Source organism: Pristiophorus japonicus, chromosome 11 (assembly GCF_044704955.1).
Source record: "Pristiophorus japonicus isolate sPriJap1 chromosome 11, sPriJap1.hap1, whole genome shotgun sequence".
Taxonomy (NCBI): domain Eukaryota; kingdom Metazoa; phylum Chordata; class Chondrichthyes; family Pristiophoridae; genus Pristiophorus; species Pristiophorus japonicus.
In genome coordinates, this window is record NC_091987.1 from 39,086,857 (window position 1) to 39,107,232 (window position 20,376).

General features: G+C 44.2%; 1 protein-coding gene across 7 annotated transcripts in view; it reads right to left on the reverse strand.

The window, feature by feature from the left end:
- Positions 1 to 20,376, reverse strand: part of LOC139276015 (interleukin-1 receptor accessory protein-like 1) — a 1,534,993-nt gene that overhangs the window by 92,733 nt on the left and 1,421,884 nt on the right. The gene's annotated exons all lie outside the window — the stretch shown is intronic.

Here is a 20,376-nt window from a genome sequence, read left to right on the forward strand (position 1 = left end):
AGGCAGCAATGTGGCCAGAAGAGGCACAGGTAATTTTATTACATTTATTTTGAAAGGTTCCTCGTGGACTAGGAGGAACAGGATGTCCCATCTGGCCAAACAAGATGACCAAGGGCTTGCCTCCTACCAATCTTGTTGAAGGGAAGAATGATGAAACATTAAAGTATAACATAGATTGTAAGGATTGGGGGAAAGGTTATTGATTTATTATCCAGAAGTATTACACAGCCACTGACTGTAATTTGTTGTGATAAAAGCACTATATTACAAAACATAGTTCATTAAATCAGCCATTGTCTGATACATTGTTTTGGGCTGGAGGATAGATCACAGCTGTACGACCCAAATGTTGTCTATTTATGATCTATCGAATGTAACACTGATAATAATAATGGCTGTTTTATACCACTGTCTGTTTTATGCTCCATTTACTGATAAATATGCCATCTATTATTTAGATGGAACACTACAGCTTGTATGCACTCAGAAGGCATTCTTTATTTTATTCCCCTTTTCCTGCCTCCTCCACTGAAGGGGCTGACTCCTTCTGAGATATGGAGGTAGAAATTGGCCCTTGTTGCGTCGGTTTTATGAACAGTAAACGGGAACGAAGAGGGCCAATTTTGGCAGCCAACATCTTGCATCCAAAGGATACATGAAAGTCGTCTGACCTAATATTGGGTCAGGCTCCTTTATCAGCCGTTCCGGACAGCCTAAAAAGGTTTAAGGCCCCTTAAAAAATGGAACCGAGGAGCTGGGCCTGCTACACTCTGGATTCTTCAGCAGTGGCTGCCTTCAAAAGGTTTTAAAAAAAACATCTCCTAACTCGGCATTATGCCAAATCCCTGCCCCCCCCGCCCCACCCACTTCATTGATGCACCAGCCCCCTCCAGCGATTTACCTTTGGGCTGCTGCCAGCAAGGCATGCAGTCCGAAATTCACCTTTATAAAGTGGGCGAGCTGCGGAGGCACGACAAGCACCAGCAGCTCATCCACATAATGTTAATGAGGTCCAAGGCCCAACTTCAGGCCTCTCGGTTGGGGTGCCCACTCTGTGCTTGCTGCCTATTTCAGGCCCTGAAAATGGGCCAAAAGCAATTTCCACCCCACGGTTATCCGAGTGCTCGCAGCTTCTTGGTACTTTGATCAAAATGAGCGTTCTTCCTGCAAGATAACCTAGACATGTTAATCTTGGCAGGTTATTCATCCACAAAGGATATGACAGCCAATCTTGCTCCTGTCTGCATCCAAACACATTTTTCAGCAGGTGCCACATGACAGTAGCAGGAACCCTGGTTGATGATTCCCTTCTACAGCCCAGGGGCACAAAGATGTGCAGCAGCCCTATTGCTCCTTCTGCTGAGATTAAGTAATGCAGCCTGTCAATCAAACTTGGGATCTTGCTGGTCTGTGTAGCTCAGTACCATTCCAGACTATACATTTACCTAAACCAGAAGACATTCCCACACTGATTATTTCATAAAGTTGCTATTGATAATGTTCATATGCTCATTAAAAAATAGAAGCCATAAACAAAGAAAATATTCATCAGTGCCGATGTTATATATGATAAATAAAGTGAAACTTATTTAAGATAAATTTTAATAAGTTGGTATCTAATTTCAGATCAAATGTTCGAGGAATAAGATTTCCTTCACAGTAATGTAATATATCCTGATTAAGACCAAATAACCTGGACCCAACACTTAGTCATTGTTGATTTAAAACCACAAATTTGGACTGGTCCTGCAAATTCTTACCAAATCTTGCTTGGTTATTTGCTTAATTTCTCATCCAAAGCAGAGGCACACCCAGAATTTTGAAAGACACATCCACAAAAATTAAGTCAACAGATACAAAGGCCCAATTTAGGGCCTTATTTGGGAGAGAAATTGCTCCTCTTTGCCCCATTTTTAATGTGGCAAAGTTTGATGTGGAGCCAGAAGGAGCACGAGTACTTCTCCTGGCTCCACAGCACACCCGAAGGTCGCAGTAGGAACTACAGGCACTGCAAGCCTGCCCAAATTATTTGAAACACAGTCCGAGGCCCAATTTCAGGTAAGTCTCGGGCCTCCCAGTTGGGATGCACATCATTGGTGTCGGTCTGAGGCCCTGGATCAGAGCCCACAGGTCCCGTGTTTGCCCCCGGTTCCAGGCCCGGTCAGTGACCGCCCGGGGGAGCAGGCTCGCCAACCGCCATCTTGGACAGGGCGGGGCACACGTACACCAGTTATGAGCACCATCAGAGCAGGCCGGGGAGTGGAAGGAGCAGCGTGGCGGTGTATCACTCCAGGGAGCAGCACGTGCTGGAGCAGGAGCGCGATGGCTGTGAAGAAGGCGACTGGATTTGGTGTCACCAAGATCCAGGTTGGTGATTGTAAAGCAGGAGCGGCGAGGTCGGGTGCAAAGGAGTGGTGAGGTTGGGTCAAGGGAGCGGCGTGGTCAGGGCGAAGGAGCGGCGAGGTCGAGGCGAAGGAACGGCGAGAGATTGTAGAGCGATGTGATGGGGCCCAGGATAGGCGTAAGTTCGGGGCCCAGTATTGGTGAGGGCCCAGGGGCAGCATGAGCCAGCCCACACTGCAATATGTGTGCGCACTAGGCCCGTGCAGCAGAGCTGGTTTCCAGTTGTCTTGGTTAATCCTTGCCACTGGACCAACACCAAGCTCTGTCGAGCCCATGTGGTGGCTGGTGTGCAACACCACCACATGTTAAAAAAATCCGCACATGGGCCTCTTCAATATATAGTTCGGGACCTGGAGTATTAGGTCCTCATTGAAACATCTGTGAACTTTTTGGCGTGGAAGCAAGTCATCCTTGATTCGAGGGGCTGCCTATGATGACATTGGCTATACTGGTTATACAATATTGGTTATATTATTTGAGAAAGTGCCTTGAATATCAAAAATAATCTAAACCTTTGTGTTGCCAATCCCTTAAAATACACAAGAGTATTTGAAAACCAGTTTGTCTGCGTAAACCAGGTTTCTACCACATTTCCGGTAAAGTTACAGCAGTGGAGCAGAAGCAGCTCTGAGGAAATTCTCAGCCAAAGCCTCTTATATTTTATTAGCTTTTGTTTTAATAAAAGTTCGGGTTTCAACACTAAACAGATGAGAGGCTCAATGCAATATTAGCACACGCAGAATTGAATATGTGTACACGTATTTATTTTAAAATATATCCTGACCTCAGACATTATCAAATGTTGGGAATGTAATTCAAGAATCAATTGCAGACCTATTCCAAAAGGGAAGAAAGATTTTTTTCAATCCTCAAAATTCGAAAAAAAGAGAAAAGTAGGATAAACATATATTGAGAGGTAGAACCATTTCCCATGCTCACTGTCAGTTCCAAAGTCAGAGACAAGTCATTGATAACTTTGCCAAAGACAGCTAATTTAACTGCAAAGTGAAGAATGAACACTTGCATCCTTGTATATGGTGAGAACTGGAGTATTGTGTGCAGCTTTGGTCTCCTTACCTAAGAGGGAGTGCAGCGAAAGTTCACCAGACTGATTCCTGGGATGGCAGGACTGTCATTATGAGGAGAGATTGGGTCGACTAGGTCTGTATTCACTAGAGTTGAGAAGAATGAGAGGGGATCTTATTGAAATGTATAAAATTCTGACGGGGTTGGATAGAATGGATGTGGGGAGGATGTTTCCCCTGGCTGGGAAGTCTAGAACAAGGGGTCAAAGTCTCAGGATACGGGGTAGGAAATTTAGGACCGAGATGAGGATAAATCTTTTCACTCAGAGGGTGGTGAACCTATGGAATTCTCTACCACAGAAGGCTGTGAAGGCCAAGTCACTGAATATATTTAAGAGGGAGATAGATAGATTTCTAGACACAAAAGGCATCAAGGGGTATGGGGAAAAAGCAGGAATATGGTGTTGAGATAGAGGCTCAGCCATGATCAGATTGAATGGCGGTGCAGGCTCGAAGGGCCGAATGGCCTACTACTGCTCCTATTTTCTATGTTTCTATACCTCTAAAGAACTAATCTCTTGCGAGGTGGTTTTTTTTTTAATACATTTAACGTATTTGGACAGTGCAGGCAGATCTTGTTCATTTTGAGCATAGTTTGAAAAATGAAATCATTGACTTCCATAAATCAGTGCAAGATCTTGAATTGCACAGCTTGCAATCCATGCTCATGGTTTTCAATACTTTCCCTACTTAGTATTTACAATAGTACTATTCACGATTAATCCTGCACAGTCGGGGGCCTGGAGGGAGGATGGATACACCCTGTATTCATCTTCAGATTAATCTTAATCTTTGAACTGCTCTGAATTGTGGTGAAGGAGACTCGTGACAGGCTGGCCTAAGGACCTAGTGTGAATCTCCTGCCCTTTACTGCAAGAGAAGAAAGGGAAATGCTTATGGTGCATGTATTTATTCCTCTTTATTTTTTTCCCACAGCTTTCCTCATAGGGTACAGTTCGGCTCAGTTTCATGGGCATCAATCGCTTTTTGGTACCTTGCCCAAGTAGCCATGCGTCATATGTAAATGTAAACAGTGAATGTTGGCAGGTCATCACAAGCAAGTGCAATAGAATTCTCACCTCATGTTACCACTTGCAATCATTTTTGTGGAGGTCACCTGATAGTAAACAGTAGTGGAAACATTAGCTACCTTTCCCCTCCCTACCTCTGAGGCCAACTGTACTCCAACTTAAATAGAATTTACATCAAACAAACAGGCCATTTGGTCCAACTGATTTATATGGTGTTTATGCTCCACACGAACCTCCTCCTATGCTATTTCATCTCACCCTATCGCATACCCTTCTATTCCTTTCTCCCTCAGGTATTTATCTAGCTTCTCCTTAAATGCATCTATCTAAACCGGCTAACTTATCAGATGTTGGGAATCTAACCTGGTATCTTCTGGACACTCTGACTTAGTTGTATGCTGTCTTTATCAGAGAAAGTTGGTGCATGCATTTGACTGATTATGGATAAAGCTTAATTATGAATCCTGGAGAAGTGGGGTAGATTTTGTCCTTTGGGCATACCACGATGGGCTTGTGGAGAGGCCCAAGCCACTTTGAGGATGGGGACTCATTTGCATTGCCCCAGTGAGCTGCATGCCTCGAGGGGGTGCCCTGTTGCAGCATGCCAGTTAGCCGCTCTGATCCAATGCCATTTTCAGACCACTGCTGCCCGGTGTACACTAGACGGGCCTGCTTAAAATTGGGATTGAGCACTCAGTTTAGTTAGTTGCCATTGTGGATTTTCACTGCAGTTATAATGTTACCACTTGCCTTTTTGCAGTGGAGCAGCTGAATCAGAACATGTGGGTCTCCTTCATGTCATTCAATGGGGAATGCAAAACTCTTGATTTTTTTTCAATTCTTGAAAGGTGAAGGAACAACTTTGCCTCTGGAGTTATACTGGCTCTCCATTGGGTGGGGTAGGAAAACCAGGCAGGCATCTCCATTTGGGGGATTTTGTGATGACAGATGTAAGCGGTTGAAGAAAATCACAAATAAAGGAGTATGTCACACGATGCCATTCCCATCAATTGTGTCATAGTAATGTCTGGTGCCAGACCCTGGCACATTCCTGGCATCTGGGGATTGCTATAGCGTGGGGGGGGGGCGGTGGGGTGAGAAAAAAGTCAGACCCACGGTCCCTTAATGTCTCTCAAATGCCTGACCAACAGCTATAACTGCTTACCTTTAATGGCTTCACTGTTAGCCTTTCTTTATCAGCATTCCTGGTCTCAATTGTCTCCTTTGATCTCAAAAGGAACTCACATTTCTTGTATTGATCAAACTATCTCCAAAAACGTTTGGTTTCTTCATATGTCCCAAAGATTTCTTTCCCCTTGACTTATCTATAAAACCAGAGACCATTCAATACTTGCAAATATCCATTCCTACCTCGCACTCCTAAACTAGTGAAAAGCATTTTATCTCACAGATGATTTCTCTCTCGCTCTGATCCCAAACCTCCAACATCTCTCTGTCATGATCTTTCTAGTATTACTATGGCCACAGCTCCTCGGAGTTTTGCTCTCTTGTTTCTCCGAAGCTGCGAATACAGCATCTGGTAATTGAGGGCTGTGGAAGCAGTACATTTTCAATATGCATTCTCGGCAATCAAAGGTCCCCACTGGGAGCACACAGTCGAAGAATTGCTCCTTAAAGGGACCCTGCCCTTTGAGGTGACATGAGGTGACATCTCACTCACCCCTCATTGTAATAAAATATTACCACACACAGCTCCTTTATCTTAGACCAGTCATAATATATTTATTTTAGATATTTGGATGTCATTTTATAATCTCTCTTGTTAATTGGGAATTAAACTATTACTGCAGTGTTGTCAACATATATTCTGGACAAGAATTCTCCAATTGCTGAAACATGTTGGCAATTCATAAGGCTCTCAAATTAAAATTTCTTCATCACAGACGAGTTTGCTTCAGCAACCAGTGCAGGGCGAAAAGCAGACATTTTGGTCTTCACTTTGACTTTCTCTGATATTATTTGACTGATGTATATCCACTGACTCTAGAATTACAGAGATTATCAGAAGTGCAGTTGGGATTATGAAATCTAATTTGTCTATTTGTTAGAATCCAATATAATCCCACAGGAAAATGTCAAGTCTGCTGGAGCTTTGTTTTTGTGGCATCACATTTCCCAGTTGGAGCTACTGAAATCATCTGTAAAACGCGACGTGATATTTTGATGATGGACATTTCAATGAACATGGAGTGAACCAGCTGGAATACCAAATGTTATTGTGCATGAGTGAATGTATATTTTGTTCTGATTGGACTCGAGCATCTTTGAAGCATTTCATGATATGAAAATTGATCTGACGGGAGGATGTGAAGAACCGGATGCTGATTTCTATATTAACATCCCTGAAAATTCTTCTCTAAGGTTCACCAAAGGCATTGTTACCATGCAACCTAATGCTCACCTCTCTGACAAACGTCATAACTCAAAGCACAAAAACAAAGAATGGAGTTTAACAGCGGCTGCTCAAAAGCATAGGAATGTGGATGCAGTATTTAATTTTGCCAAGCTCTTTACCTTCTTTACCCAGAGAGTGGTTACATAAGAACATAAGAATTAGGAACAGGAGTAGGCCATCTAGCCCCTCGAGCCTGCTCCGCCATTCAAAAAGATCATGGCTGATCTGGCCGTGGACTCAGCTCCACTTACCCGCCCGCTCCCCATAACCATTAATTCCCTTATTGATTAAAAATCTTTGTGATTTGAATACATTCAATGAGCTAGCCTCAACTGCTTCCTTGGGCAGAGAATTCCACAGATTCACAACCCTCTGGGAGAAGAAATTCTTTCTCATCTCGGTTTAAAATTGGCTCCCCCGTATTTGAGGCTGTGCCCCCTAGTTCTAGTCTCCCCGACCAGTGGAAACAACCTCTCTGCCTCTATCTTGTCTATCCCTTTCATTATTTTAAATGTTTCTATAAGATAACCCCTCATCCTTCTGAACTCCAACGAGTAAACACCCAGTCTACTCAATCTATCATCATAAGGCAACCCCCTCATCTCCGGAATCAGCCTAGTGAATCGTCTCTCTACCCCCTCCAAGGCTAATATATACTTCCTTAAGTAAGGTGACCAACACTGCACGCAGTACTCCAGGTGCGGCCTCACCAATACCCTGTACAGTTGCAGCAGGACCTCCCTGCTTTTGTACTCCATCCCTCTCGCAATGAAGGCCAACATTCCATTCGCTTTCCTGATTACCTGCTGCACCTGCAAACTAACTTTTTGGGATTCATGCACAAGGACCCCCAGGTCCCTCTGCACCGCAGCATGTTGTAATTTCTCCCCATTCAAATAATATTCCCTTTTACTGTTTTTTTTTCCAAGGTGGATGACCTCACATTTTCCGACATTGTATTCCATCTACCAAGCCTTAACGTATCTAAATCTCTTTGCAGCCTCTCTGTGTCCTCTACACAACCCGCTTTCCCACTAATCTTTGTGTCATCTGCAAATTTTGTTACACTACACTCTGTCCCCTCTTCCAGGTCATCTATGTATATTGTAAACAGTTGTGGTCCCAGCAACGATCTCTGTGGCACATCATAAACCACCGATTTCCAACCCGAAAAGGACCCATTTATCCCAACTCTCTGCTTTCTGTTAGCCAGCCAATTCTTGATCCATGCTAATACATTTCCTCTGACTCCGCGTACCTTTATCTTCTGTAGTAACCTTTTGTGTGCCACCTTATCGAATGCCTTTTGGAAATCTAAATACACCACATCCATCGGTACACCTCTATCCACCATGCTCATTATATCCTCAAAGAATTCCAGTAAATTAGTTAAGCATGATTTCCCCTTCATGAATCCATGTTGCGTCTGCTTGATTGCACTCTTCCTATCTCGATGTCCCGCTATTTTTTCTTAATGATAGCTTCAAGCATTTTCCCCACTATAGATGTTAAACTAACCGGCCTATAGTTACCTGCCTTTTGTCTGCCCCTTTTTTTAAACAGAGGCGTTACATTAGCTGCTTTCCAACCCGCTGGTACCTCCCCAAAGGCCAGAGAATTTTGGTAGATTATAATGAATGCATCTGCTATAACTTCCGCTATCTCTTTTAATACCCTGGGATGCATTTCATCAGGACCAGGGGACTTGTCTACCTTGAGTCCCATTAGCCTGTCCAGCCTCCCTAGTGATAGTGATTGTCTCAAGGTCCTCCCTTCCCACATTCCCGTGACCAGCAATTTTTGGCATGCTTTTTGTATCTTCCACTGTGAAGACCGAAGCAAAATAATTGTTTAAGGTCTCAGCCATTTCCACATTTCCCATTATTAAATCCCCCTTCTCATCTTCTAAGGGACCAACATTTACTTTAGTCACTCTTTTCCGTTTTATATATCTGTAAAAGCATTTACTATCTGTTTTTATGTTTTGCGCAAGTTTACTTTCGTAATCTATCTTTCCTTTCTTTATTGCTTTCTTAGTCATTCTTTGCTGTTGTTTAAAATGTTCCCAATCTGCTAGTTTCCCACTAACCTTGGCCACCTTATACGCATTGGTTTTTAATTTGATACTCTCCTTTATTTCCTTGGTTATCCAAGGCTGGTTATCCCTTCTCTTACCGCCCTTCTTTTTCCACTGGAATATATTTTTATTGAACACTATGAAAGAACTCCTTAAAAGTCCTCCACCGTTCCTCAATTGTGCCACCGTTTAGTCTGTGTTCCCAGTCTACTTTAGCTAACTCTGCCCTCATCCCACTGTAGTCCCCTTTGTTTAAGCATAGTACGCTCGTTTGAGACACTACTTCCTCACCCTCAATCTGTATTACAAATTGTAATGTGGAGCTTGATACCACAAGGAGTAGTTGAAGCGAAAAGCATTTAAGGGGAAGCTAGATAAACACATGAAGGAGGAAGTAATGAAGGATCGGTTGATGGGGTCAGATGAAGTCGGGTGATAGTAGGCTCTTGTAGAAACATAGAAAATAGGTGCAGTAGGCGGCCATTCGGCCCTTCGAGCCTGCACCGCCATTCAATGAGTTCATGACTAAACATGCAACTTCAGTACCCCATTCCTGCTTTCTCGCCATACCCCTTGATTCCCCCTAGTAGTAAGGACTACATCTAACTCCTTTTTGAATATATTTAGTGAATTGGCCTCAACAACTTTCTGTGGTAGAGAATTCCACAGGTTCACCACTCTCTGGGTGAAGAAGTTTCTCCTCATCTCGGTCCTTATCCTTAGACTGTGACCCCTGGTTCTGGACTTCCCCAACATTGGGAACATTCTTCCTGCATCTAACCTGTCTAAACCTGTCAGAATTTTAAACGTTTCTATGAGATCCCCTCTCATTCTTCTGAACTCCAGTGAATACAAGCCCAGTTGATGCAGTCTTTCTTGATATGTCAGTCCCGCCATCCCGGGAATCAGTCTGGTGGACCTTCGCAGCACTTGTGGAGCATAAACAAAGGCATTGCCCAGATGGACTGAATGACCTGTTTCTGTGCAATAATTTCTATGTAAGTTATTTCCTTACAAATACAAGCCCTGAAATTCCTGAGCTCCTGCTCTGCTGGGGCAAGTGCAGCTGTCCACCATTGCCTAAAACCATTGACTGTGTCACAAATTGCGGGGACGGGGGCACTTGTGTTGCTGTGGAATCGCACCTGAAAGGATGTTTCAGCAGTGCGTGCCTGGCAGCAGGAGAGGCCCACAGCCATTCGGCTGGAGGAGCACTGAGGTCCTTCAGGGCTGGAGACAATTTTTGTCAAATCTTCAGCTCCCATGAAGCCACTGTCCCTGCAGACAGAAAGTAACTTATTCCCTCTGGGATTGATTGCCGTAATCGACTGAAGGGCTGCAGCTGTTCTAAAGGCTTCACAGTACTTACAACAGCCGAGGCTATAATGGCCGGAATTTCTGACTGCCCACGACCCTCCTCGACTGGAACTTAAAGGGGAGGTGTAAACAGGGCAGAATCCTGATGTAACCAGGTTCCATCCCAAATTCCTGGCCCCTTCTCAAGTGGAAACCTTCCTATCCACCTTCTCCAGCCTCAGGAATTTTAGGACGAGAGTTGATAACAATCGTATGAAAGGAAACAAAAACACACCGATATTATGTAAATATATTTTATTACCTTAATTCATGTTAATTAGCTGGTTTAAAGGCAAGTTGAGAAATGTTAAACATGCAAGTTTGCAGTAGTTGGTCAGAATTGTTGCTCTTACTCAGCATCACTGAATATGACTAATTTATCAAATGGAATGATCTGTTAACTATGAGGGAAATTATTTTGACTAATATAAGTAATACATTTGCTTTCTGCCCAAACAGTCAGGCTGTGTGAAATGTGGATTGTGACTAATTTGGTAGAAAATCAATTTATGTGATGGAGTTTGAATTTCTCCTGGACAATATTAGTGACATAATTTTTGGACTATTATTTTGGAAAGGGGATAACTTGTTTATTTTAAATGGGTTAATGCCTTTGTTACAATAGGAGACTGAGGAATTTCATGCTGTCTTAATACTGCTCAGGACGAGCTCAGCCCAGGTGTTATTACCATTTCAAGCCCCCAAATTAAATTTTTTCCACAAATAAGGATATTATGTAAACAGAAATGAAACATTTTTGTCGACTAATCCTGTTGCCTAGTAACTTGGTGCCGAGTCTATGAAACATATTCACATGAAGATCACGTAGAAATGGAATGTCATCGCTGAAGAGTGACAATTTGGAGATCGTTGCTGTGAAATGTGTTCCCCTTCTGCACAATGTATACATTTTGTGAATTATTATTTTACTCCTACCTATAACTTGAATAATTAGAGATTCTGATGATACCTTACAATGATTCGGTTAGAAAAAAATATTTGTCGTGGTTTTGCAGGCAAAGACGGTGATGGAGAATTAGGATATGTGTTTTATAAAAACAAAACCAAAATGCATCCTTTCAGCACAGAAATCTTTGCAATGTACAATACTGAATCCTTGTTTTAATGACAACAGATAGTGCTGCTGGATTTAAAGCAACCAGTAGGGGCTGCTGCCCAGCTTTGGAAAACTTAAAATTCAGGGGCAAAATGTGTGCAAATACAGTCAAAATGAATTCTACTTCAGTCAAAACACATACACCAACATGTCCACTCCAAGCCCATTGAACCAAAGTTAAAGATGTACTGATAACATCAAAACATGTTTCAGACAAGAATTTATGAATGACTCAATGGACAGTTTTATAGTAAGATAATATGAAATATATTGTCCTGAATATTAATAAGAAATCATAATGAAGTAATATCAAATTGAAACTAGCTTTATTTAAAATGTTTGCTACACTAAGGTCCTTTACAAGACGTAAACAAACCATGTCAATTGTGCAAATCTTTGGTTCTCAAAGATGTAACTGCAGCACCTCATATTTTTTCTGCCAGACTCTTGGATCCTAGAGTCTGGAACGCCATGAATGCTACACGAGCCTGAGGTCTCTCTTAATGATCTTCACCTTTGGACCCAATTCCCAATGCTTCCGGATCCTGGGAGTGTTCTCCCAATGGAATCAAATCTCAGGACATCACACCCGCAGTTCCTGTTCCGGCACAGCCAGAATCTCTCCGTGCTCCAGATCTTGTCACCCTTCACCGAGTGAAGCTTGGGATTCCCTCCACACTGTGACCATACGCCAAGAATACCGAATACCCCAGGAAACCAAAATCCATATCCCACATCCAACCCACAAAGCTACCAAACCATAGGTGTCCCCTTCACATTACAGCATTAGCCCAGAAACACCCCACAATGCCACTTAATCCTAACAACCTCCACATCTGCTGCTAAAATCCACAGCCACCCCTTCCCCATTACTCCTAAATCTTCCATTGCCACCTCCAAGTTGCTATCTTGCTGACCATCTTCCAGAATATCCTGGCCTTTAAAAAGATAAGTAAGTGAAGAAACAGATGAGAAAAATCATGGCCACTGATTTCACAGATAAATGGGCAGTCATGAGATTAAATCCCCCAAACTTATTGAATTCTAGTAATAAAAATAAAATTCCAATTATTCGCTCACTGTAAATTAGTGGACCTGATAATTAATCATGGGCTATATGACATAAGACCCCCAACTGTTATAAAATAGCAAGGCTGTGTGAGATTTGCTATTAAGATGATGAAAAGTGGTCATATCTGTGTGCACACTTCTTGTCACTTACTCCACCTTTAATGCTGCAGGGGTGGTGATTTTTGAGAGCCCTTGCCACAGTCATGAGCCAAGTCTGCTTTCTCTGCTCCTCAGGCAGCCATTTCTACTTTCTTCTTTCATATTACACCTGCTTTCCCTGCATTCTCGGTGGTTGCAGCTGCTGTCTTCGTTGAATGTGCAGCCACTGTTCCTTTATTTGCTGTGATCCAGGTGGTTTCTCTGGCCCTGCTACGGGGACATTGTCAGCTCAAATGATGCTCCCTGCTCTTTGCCTCCTCCAAAGTTTTGCCACACTCGTATTTCCCTCCCTTGAATTGCCAAATCTGCAAACTCCACATTTCCCTCCTCACTAATTGCCAAATACCACAATTCCCCCCTGTTGTGTATGCATGCTTGTTTACTGTGTGATGTCTGTAACACTGTTATGCAGCACTGAATGTACCCTTACACTGTACACACCTTGCCTGTACACCAGAGGGTGCTGCTGCTGGAGACTTAAGGGTTACCTGCACACTGTATAAAAAGTATAAAATGGAACACACAGCTTGTTGTCTGCACTCAGGAGCTGCAAATAAAGGACTGCAGGTCTGCACAGTTTAAGTATCATACCCTGCCTCGTGGAGTCATTACTAAAGGTGCCTACATACCTACATACACTACAACTGGCGACGGGAATACGAGGTCACGAACCACGCGCTCAACATGTCGAATCTCAGCAACTTCAGCAATTTACCGATGGGGAAGATTGGGACACTTTTGTAGAAAGATTGGAACACTTAAGGAGACTGGCTGCACTGTGCAACTTTGGCGACCATCTAAATGAAGCACTAAGGGACTCTAAACTGACGAGAGCAGTGCACCACATTGATACTTCTAAGGGCAGAAACGCTGTCCCAAGTCCCACAACCCTGAGTCCGCCACATGGGGCGCTGTGGAGGACCCACAAGTGCCGCTACAAAGACTATGCATGCAAAGAGAAAACGCACCTTCAAAGGATGTGCAGAAAAAGCTTTACTAACCGCGTCTCTGATGAGTTGGCTGATCACCGGGGCTCTGACACAGAGGAAGGTGAAGTTGCTCAACCACTGGAAGAAGAGTATCGAACTCATACCTGCTCCACCGAAAGTTCTCCGTGGGCGATGAAAGTTTCTATGGAGAGCAACACAGGGGCGAGCCAGTCTGTGATGAGCCAAGTGACCTTTGAAGAACTTTGGATGAATCCCGTCAATCGACCACAACGGCAGCCTATCCAAACGAAGCTGCTCGCAGGTCTCCGGGCTCCGGCAATTGGCCTCGAATATGGATCCATCGCAGCATCCGGAGATTCCACTGTCCAGCTCGACTGCCCACAGCACCCCAGCAAAATCTCCGAGACCGAGGATCCAAACTCTACTTTCCGGGCCGGCGCAGCACTCCAAGAGGTGAACATCGATGAAAGAAATGGATTCCCAACATCCAGGATCGAACCTGTTGAAGAAAAGAGCACCACAGCCTTCCTGCAGCAAGACTAGAAAATGGCTGCAGCACCACAAGCAGCAGAACCTGTAATCAAAATGGCCTCTGCCATGCCACGAGTGAACATGAAACATAGAAACATAGAAAATAGGTGCAGGAGCAGGCCATTCAGCCCTTCTAGCCTGCACCGCCATTCAATGAGTTCATGGCTGAACATGAAACTTCAGTACCCCCTTCCTGCTTTCTCGCCATAACCCTTGATCCCCCGAGTAGTAAGGACTTCATCTAACTCCCTTTTGAATATATTTAGTGAATTGGCCTCAACTACTTTCTGTGGTAGAGAATTCCACAGGTTCACCACTCTCTGGGTGAAGAAGTTTCTCCTCATCTCGGTCCTAAATGGCTTACCCCTTATCCTCAGACTGTGACCCCTGGTTCTGGACTTCCCCAACATTGGGAACATTCTTTCTGCATCTAACCTGTCTAAACCCGTCAGAATTTTAAACGTTTCTATGAGGTCCCCTCTCATTCTTCTGAACTCCAGTGAATACAAGCCCAGTTGATCCAATCTTTCTTGATAGGTCAGTCCCGCCATCCCGGGAATCAGTCTGGTGAACCTTCGCTGCACTCCCTCAATAGCAAGAATGTCCTTCCTCAAGTTAGGAGACCAAAACTGTACACAATACTCCAGGTGTGGCCTCACCAAGGCCCTGTACAACTGTAGCAACACCTCCCTGCCCCTGTATTCAAATCCCCTCGCTATGAAGGCCAACATGCCATTTGCTTTCTTAACCGCCTGCTGTACCTGCATGCTAACCTTCAATGACTGATGTACCATGACACCCAGGTCTCGTTGCACCTTCCCTTTTCCTAATCTGTCACCATTCAGATAATAGTCTGTCTCTCTGTTTTTACCACCAAAGTGGATAACCTCACATTTATCCACATTATACTTCATCTGCCATGCATTTGCCCACTCACCTAACCTATCCAAGTCACTCTGCAGCCTAACGAGCATCATGTGACAGTGAGCAGCCAATCGGATCTGAAGGCTCCCTTAAAGGAGACCGGTAACCCAAAAAATTTAAAGGGGAAGTTTCATCTGTTTGAGTACACGGACTTTAAAGCTAAAGATGCAAGTAACGGGTGCAAGTATGAAAATGTATGCAATGTAACCATGAATTGTGATGCTGGTTTAACTAATGTGACTAATGAGATGAATGCAGGTGTCAGTAAGGTTAAGAACAAGTTTATTATGCTTAACAATAATGATAAAGAATGTGAAATGCCTAATGTAACCATGTCTGTTGAAACCAGGACACCCAAAAGTGATGCAAATGCTAGAATGTATAATGCAGGCTCGACTATGTGTGATCAGAGCCAAGGTGTCATGTATACCGGTAGGACACTGCCAAAGGACATTGGGTCCTACAGAGACCATGCTGATGCCAATGGAATCCCCCTGTGGGAGACCCCCAGGTCCAGCAGGCTACCTGACCATGTAGCCTGGACTTTTGGAACGAATGTGATGCCCCTTGCAGGACTCACACAGCCAGTGGGAACAGACCCACTACAGGGACAGTGGTCAATGGGCAGCCCAGCCACCACCAATGGCAACCTGCACCAGATCAGACCTACAACCTCTGGCCACCAGGACCAACACCAGGAGCATGAGGCCAATACCCTCCAGCTTCGCTAGCAAATCCTGGGATGACCTGACCCTAATTCCAATTGGTGGACAAGGAGCCCACCCAGTCTTGTGGCCCTGCCCATCACCCCACAACAACAGTGGACAAGGTGCCCACCCAGTCTTGTGGCCCTGCCCACAACTACCCACATCACACCACCCACTGCTGCCATGGCTACCCGCCCCCCCTCAGAGGGATCCCACAACAGTGACACCCACATGGTCTGTGTGTGAGGGAGGGGAATCGTACGAGGCCAGCCTCAAGCACAGGGGTCACACCTGGCAACCACACAACTCTCACCACAACCTCCCATAGCCCACCATTGATTATCTCCCCTGGGCATGACAATAAGGATATGAAAAATGCTTAGGGGGGGAAGTGTTGTTGTGTATTTATGCCTGTTTACTGTGTGATGTCTGTAACACTGTTATGCAACACTGAATGTACCCTTACACTGTACACACCTTTCCTGTACACCAGGGGGGGCTGCTGCTGGAGACGTAAGGGTTACCTGCAGGTAACCCAGTATAAAAAGGAACACACAGCTTGTTGTCTGCACTCAGGAGCTGCAAATAAAGGACGGCAGGTCTGCACAGTTTAAGTATCATACCCTGCCTCGTGGAGTCATTACTAAAGGTGCCTACATACACTACACCCCCCACATGCCCTCAAACACCATCTTGCCCCTCTCCCATGTTGAAAACTCCCCCTCCCATGACCACGTTCCCCTACATGCTGCCAAACTCTAGGCCCCTCTCCCATTGCTGCCAAGCCCCAGGAGTAAGAAAAGCACAATCTGACTTATTCAACCAACATAAAATAGATCGCCTGATAATAATGTTATGTATTTTATTATGTGACATCCTCATTATGATAAAACACTTTGGAGGCAATTTTCAACTACCGGTCACTTGTTTCTCACCTGAAAAATGGACGGACAGCAGTTGAAAATCAGGGGGTGTGAGGAGGAGCACTTCAGCCTGCTCATTGACGTCCAAGGCCCGCCTGATGCCATTTTCAGGTGGGTCTGTAAATGGGCGAGCAGTAGGTCTGCCTGCTTTGGGCGAACAACTGCTTAAATATGCAAACTTAAGTTGCAGCATCAGGCATGCTCCACCAGATTGTAGCAGACGGCGTTTCAGTCTAATTTTATTTTAAAAGTTTCTTAAACCTTGATTAAAATGGAGACATTTCACACTGCACAAGTTTTCCAGGCCCTTAACATTTGTTTGGAGTGATTATGCTGTCAAAATCCCAGTTACACCTCAGCCCTTTGGGTCTAACTTTTAGTGGGGAATTTAACAGCGTACTTTCTGCGGAAGAGCCAACGTTTTTGTAAGTTTTAATGATTTGGCTGATTACACTGATTGCTGGCTCTGTGGGAGGGAGGGAGGGAGGGAGGGGCTGCATAGCACAGCCCGTTTCGGAGTTGTCAATGACTGACCGCAATTTTGAGATTTTTGCATGCGCCTTATCCTGAAGTTGCGGTCAATTTCAATGGCGGAATGATGGCGAACGCTGCCAGTTCACCGTCATCCCGGCCGCAAATTCCAGGTCAAAATATTTTGTACATTGTGACATAAAAAACTAATTTAAAAGTTTGAGAATGGAGCCCTTTAAGATGGCTTAATACAAATTCTTAGATTAAACAAAATCCCAATAGGTCTGAAACTTGTAAGCCCTCAGTCAAGGAGAAAGAGTCACACTTGGGGGGGGGGGGGTGGGGGGGGTCGGAGAGAAGTTGTGTAGAAATAGATTAGCTGCATTCATTATCATTTTCTATCTTTGAAAGAATAATACAGAGAATACAAAAAGCTTGTTCGTATATTATGAAGCTCAGAACTGCCACAGGGGTTCTGCTGCCATAGTCTGGCCTTGTAATACTAATATTTCTGCTATCATTCCTAAGATACTTTGGGCTAGACTTTCCCTAAAGGCCCTCAATGCCCACTGAAAAGCACCGTTAACGTTCTGCGAGAAAAGCTGGTGAGAATTTCCATTTTTAAGTTTAAAGTAAGTAAAACTAATCGCCTGGTGAGAAAATGGACGGTTATCTTGGCGGGTAAGTGTAAAGTTAGCAACATGGGCAGTGGTTACCGGAATGGACGGTATGTACTAAAATTTAGTCCGAGGCTGTGGTTGGGCCCAGGGAGGGGGGGAAAACTTAAAAAATATATAAAACCATACAAAGCATTCCAAGGACAGTTTTAAACCTAATCGCCCTTTTAAAATTTTAAAGAAATAAATAAAGAACCTTTAACTTACCTTTCTTTGCAGGGTCCCCCCTTACCGCCCTGTTTTAGCAGCTTTTACAGGGCGGTTCTCTCGGCGATCTGGTCGTCGGCGGTTGAGGCCAAACTTACACCCTGGCGGTTGTTCTCGACGTTGCACGTGGGCGGTTTGGTCCCGGCGGGCAAGTTCAGATGTGAGCGATAACATTGAAAAACTTAGTGGAAACTTTCGCCGGGCGGAAAACCAGCTGTAACGCCGAGAAAATCGCCGACAATGAAGCCGAAAGTCTAGCCCTCTAAGTTATGTTTATTTATTAAAACATATATGATTTCCCAATTGAGATTTCTTATTAAGCAGATTTTCTAATCAGGCGTATTTCTGAATCTGCCTAATTTCAATATAGTAGGTAAAACGTCAGGTGTGGAGACACTCTGTGATTGGGAGCTCTCCCATTGGTGGGTGGAAAATCATGTGCTGCTGTAGGATTTAAAGTCCTACGATAGCTTAAAGAGGCAAGTTGCTGCTTTGCAAAATGTGAAAGCCTGTAAGTTTGTGTGATAAAAAGGATGTCTGGGAGGAGCTCAGGAGGCTCGAGCGGCCTTTTTCCACCTCTTCAATAGTGAGAGCTGCAAGGCCAAACAATAACCCAGAGCAAATGACAGGAGGTGTCCATCAGTATGAAAGCCACTTCCACCACACTACGCACATGGAAGCAGTGCAGAAACAAGATCAGTGACCTTACCAGGCCAGCCAGACCAAAATCCACCATAACCTTCCATTACTACTGTGGTGTATGTAGCACTCAAATCACTGACTCCACACGGTCTGGCGTTGTAGTAACTGCTGTGACCTTAGTCCTTTATTGTGTAACTCCAGAGTGCCTCTCAGGTGTGGTGGTAGCCTTTTATACTCTGTCTTGCAGTTACTTCCAGGTCTTCCACCACAGCGCCCTCTGTGGTGCAGCATTGTACTTATACATTTAATGTACCTGGACAATACATATCAATTACAGTGCATTAAGCACTTTCCAAACTATCATAAATGTCCTTGATGCTGCATGGTGTCACTTACACCACAATCTTCACCTGGAAGTGATCTTTCACAATGTGGCAGGTCCAGGGGCATCTGCAGCAGATAAATCTATGACAGGGCAGCTGATGCTTCCCCCACAGATACTCAGCTTGCTGAAGAGGTGTGTGTTTCTAGTGTCCAGGTTCTATCTCTTCCAGCTTTAACAGGTTTGGGAATCGATTGGAGAGAATAGTGAGGCAGGGCTTTACTGATCTGTTTTGGTGCCATCAGGTCTGCTGTCACGCCAATAGCGAGACACAGCCCAGGAGCCAGGGTGTGGTTGGAATTGATTCAGATGCTGGCACTATTTCTGAAGATATAATTCATCTGGACCCACTTATTAGCTCCCTCTGATGCCTGCACAGATGCCAGACAGTATGCAGGGCCATGCTGCCCCCACAACAGTTTTCAACAGGTCCACTCCAGAGCTCAGCTACCATCTCAATACCAAGGGGCTCCTAAGCACACACAGTAGCCAGCCATCTCACATAGTCCTGCCGCTGAAATAGTTTCTGATTAGGTGTTAAGATGACTGTCACCATGAAGAAACTCTATGGAAGCAAATACTAGACACTCGCACAATAATGTTTGTTCATTAAAAATCTGATTGCATTGAAGTTGATTGGTGTGCATAGAGAGAATTTTTGCAAAGGTTTGCCTGCATCTTTCATCAGATGTCAATAAAGGGAGATTGATAAGTTGCACAGAAAATTTAAATCATTGTAAGTGAAAGCATAGTTGTGTGGAAGGCATCAGGAAGAAGTGGACAGGATGTTTAGTTTAGAAAGTCTTGCTAGCCAATGATTTTTGAAATCATTTTGCTGTAAGTCTGGTTAGAGTTTCTGGTGCAATTCTGTCATGTGTCCTTGTAAGTTGCAGCCTCTTCAGGCACTGTTTCTCTAACCAATGGAATTCTGAATGCCTTTGGCTATAATTTCCAGTGTGAGGGATTGTTGGATGAGTGCAGAGCACCTCTGGTGTAGCCTGACATACCTCCGTCAGTTCCCCTCTTGTTTCGTCAAAAAGGACAGATATGGGAAATTCCCGCAAGGAAACACACTGTGGTATTATAGCAACTGTTGAGGGGAAAAAAGAGAGTCACACAATCGTCACAATTGTCTTGAAAACATAAGTAGAAGCAAAAAAAACCCAAGAAAATCCTGAACAAATGACCTGAAATTAGTTCATAAACGTTCTTGCTGTGTTCTTTAAATTAGCTTCCATGTACAGCTC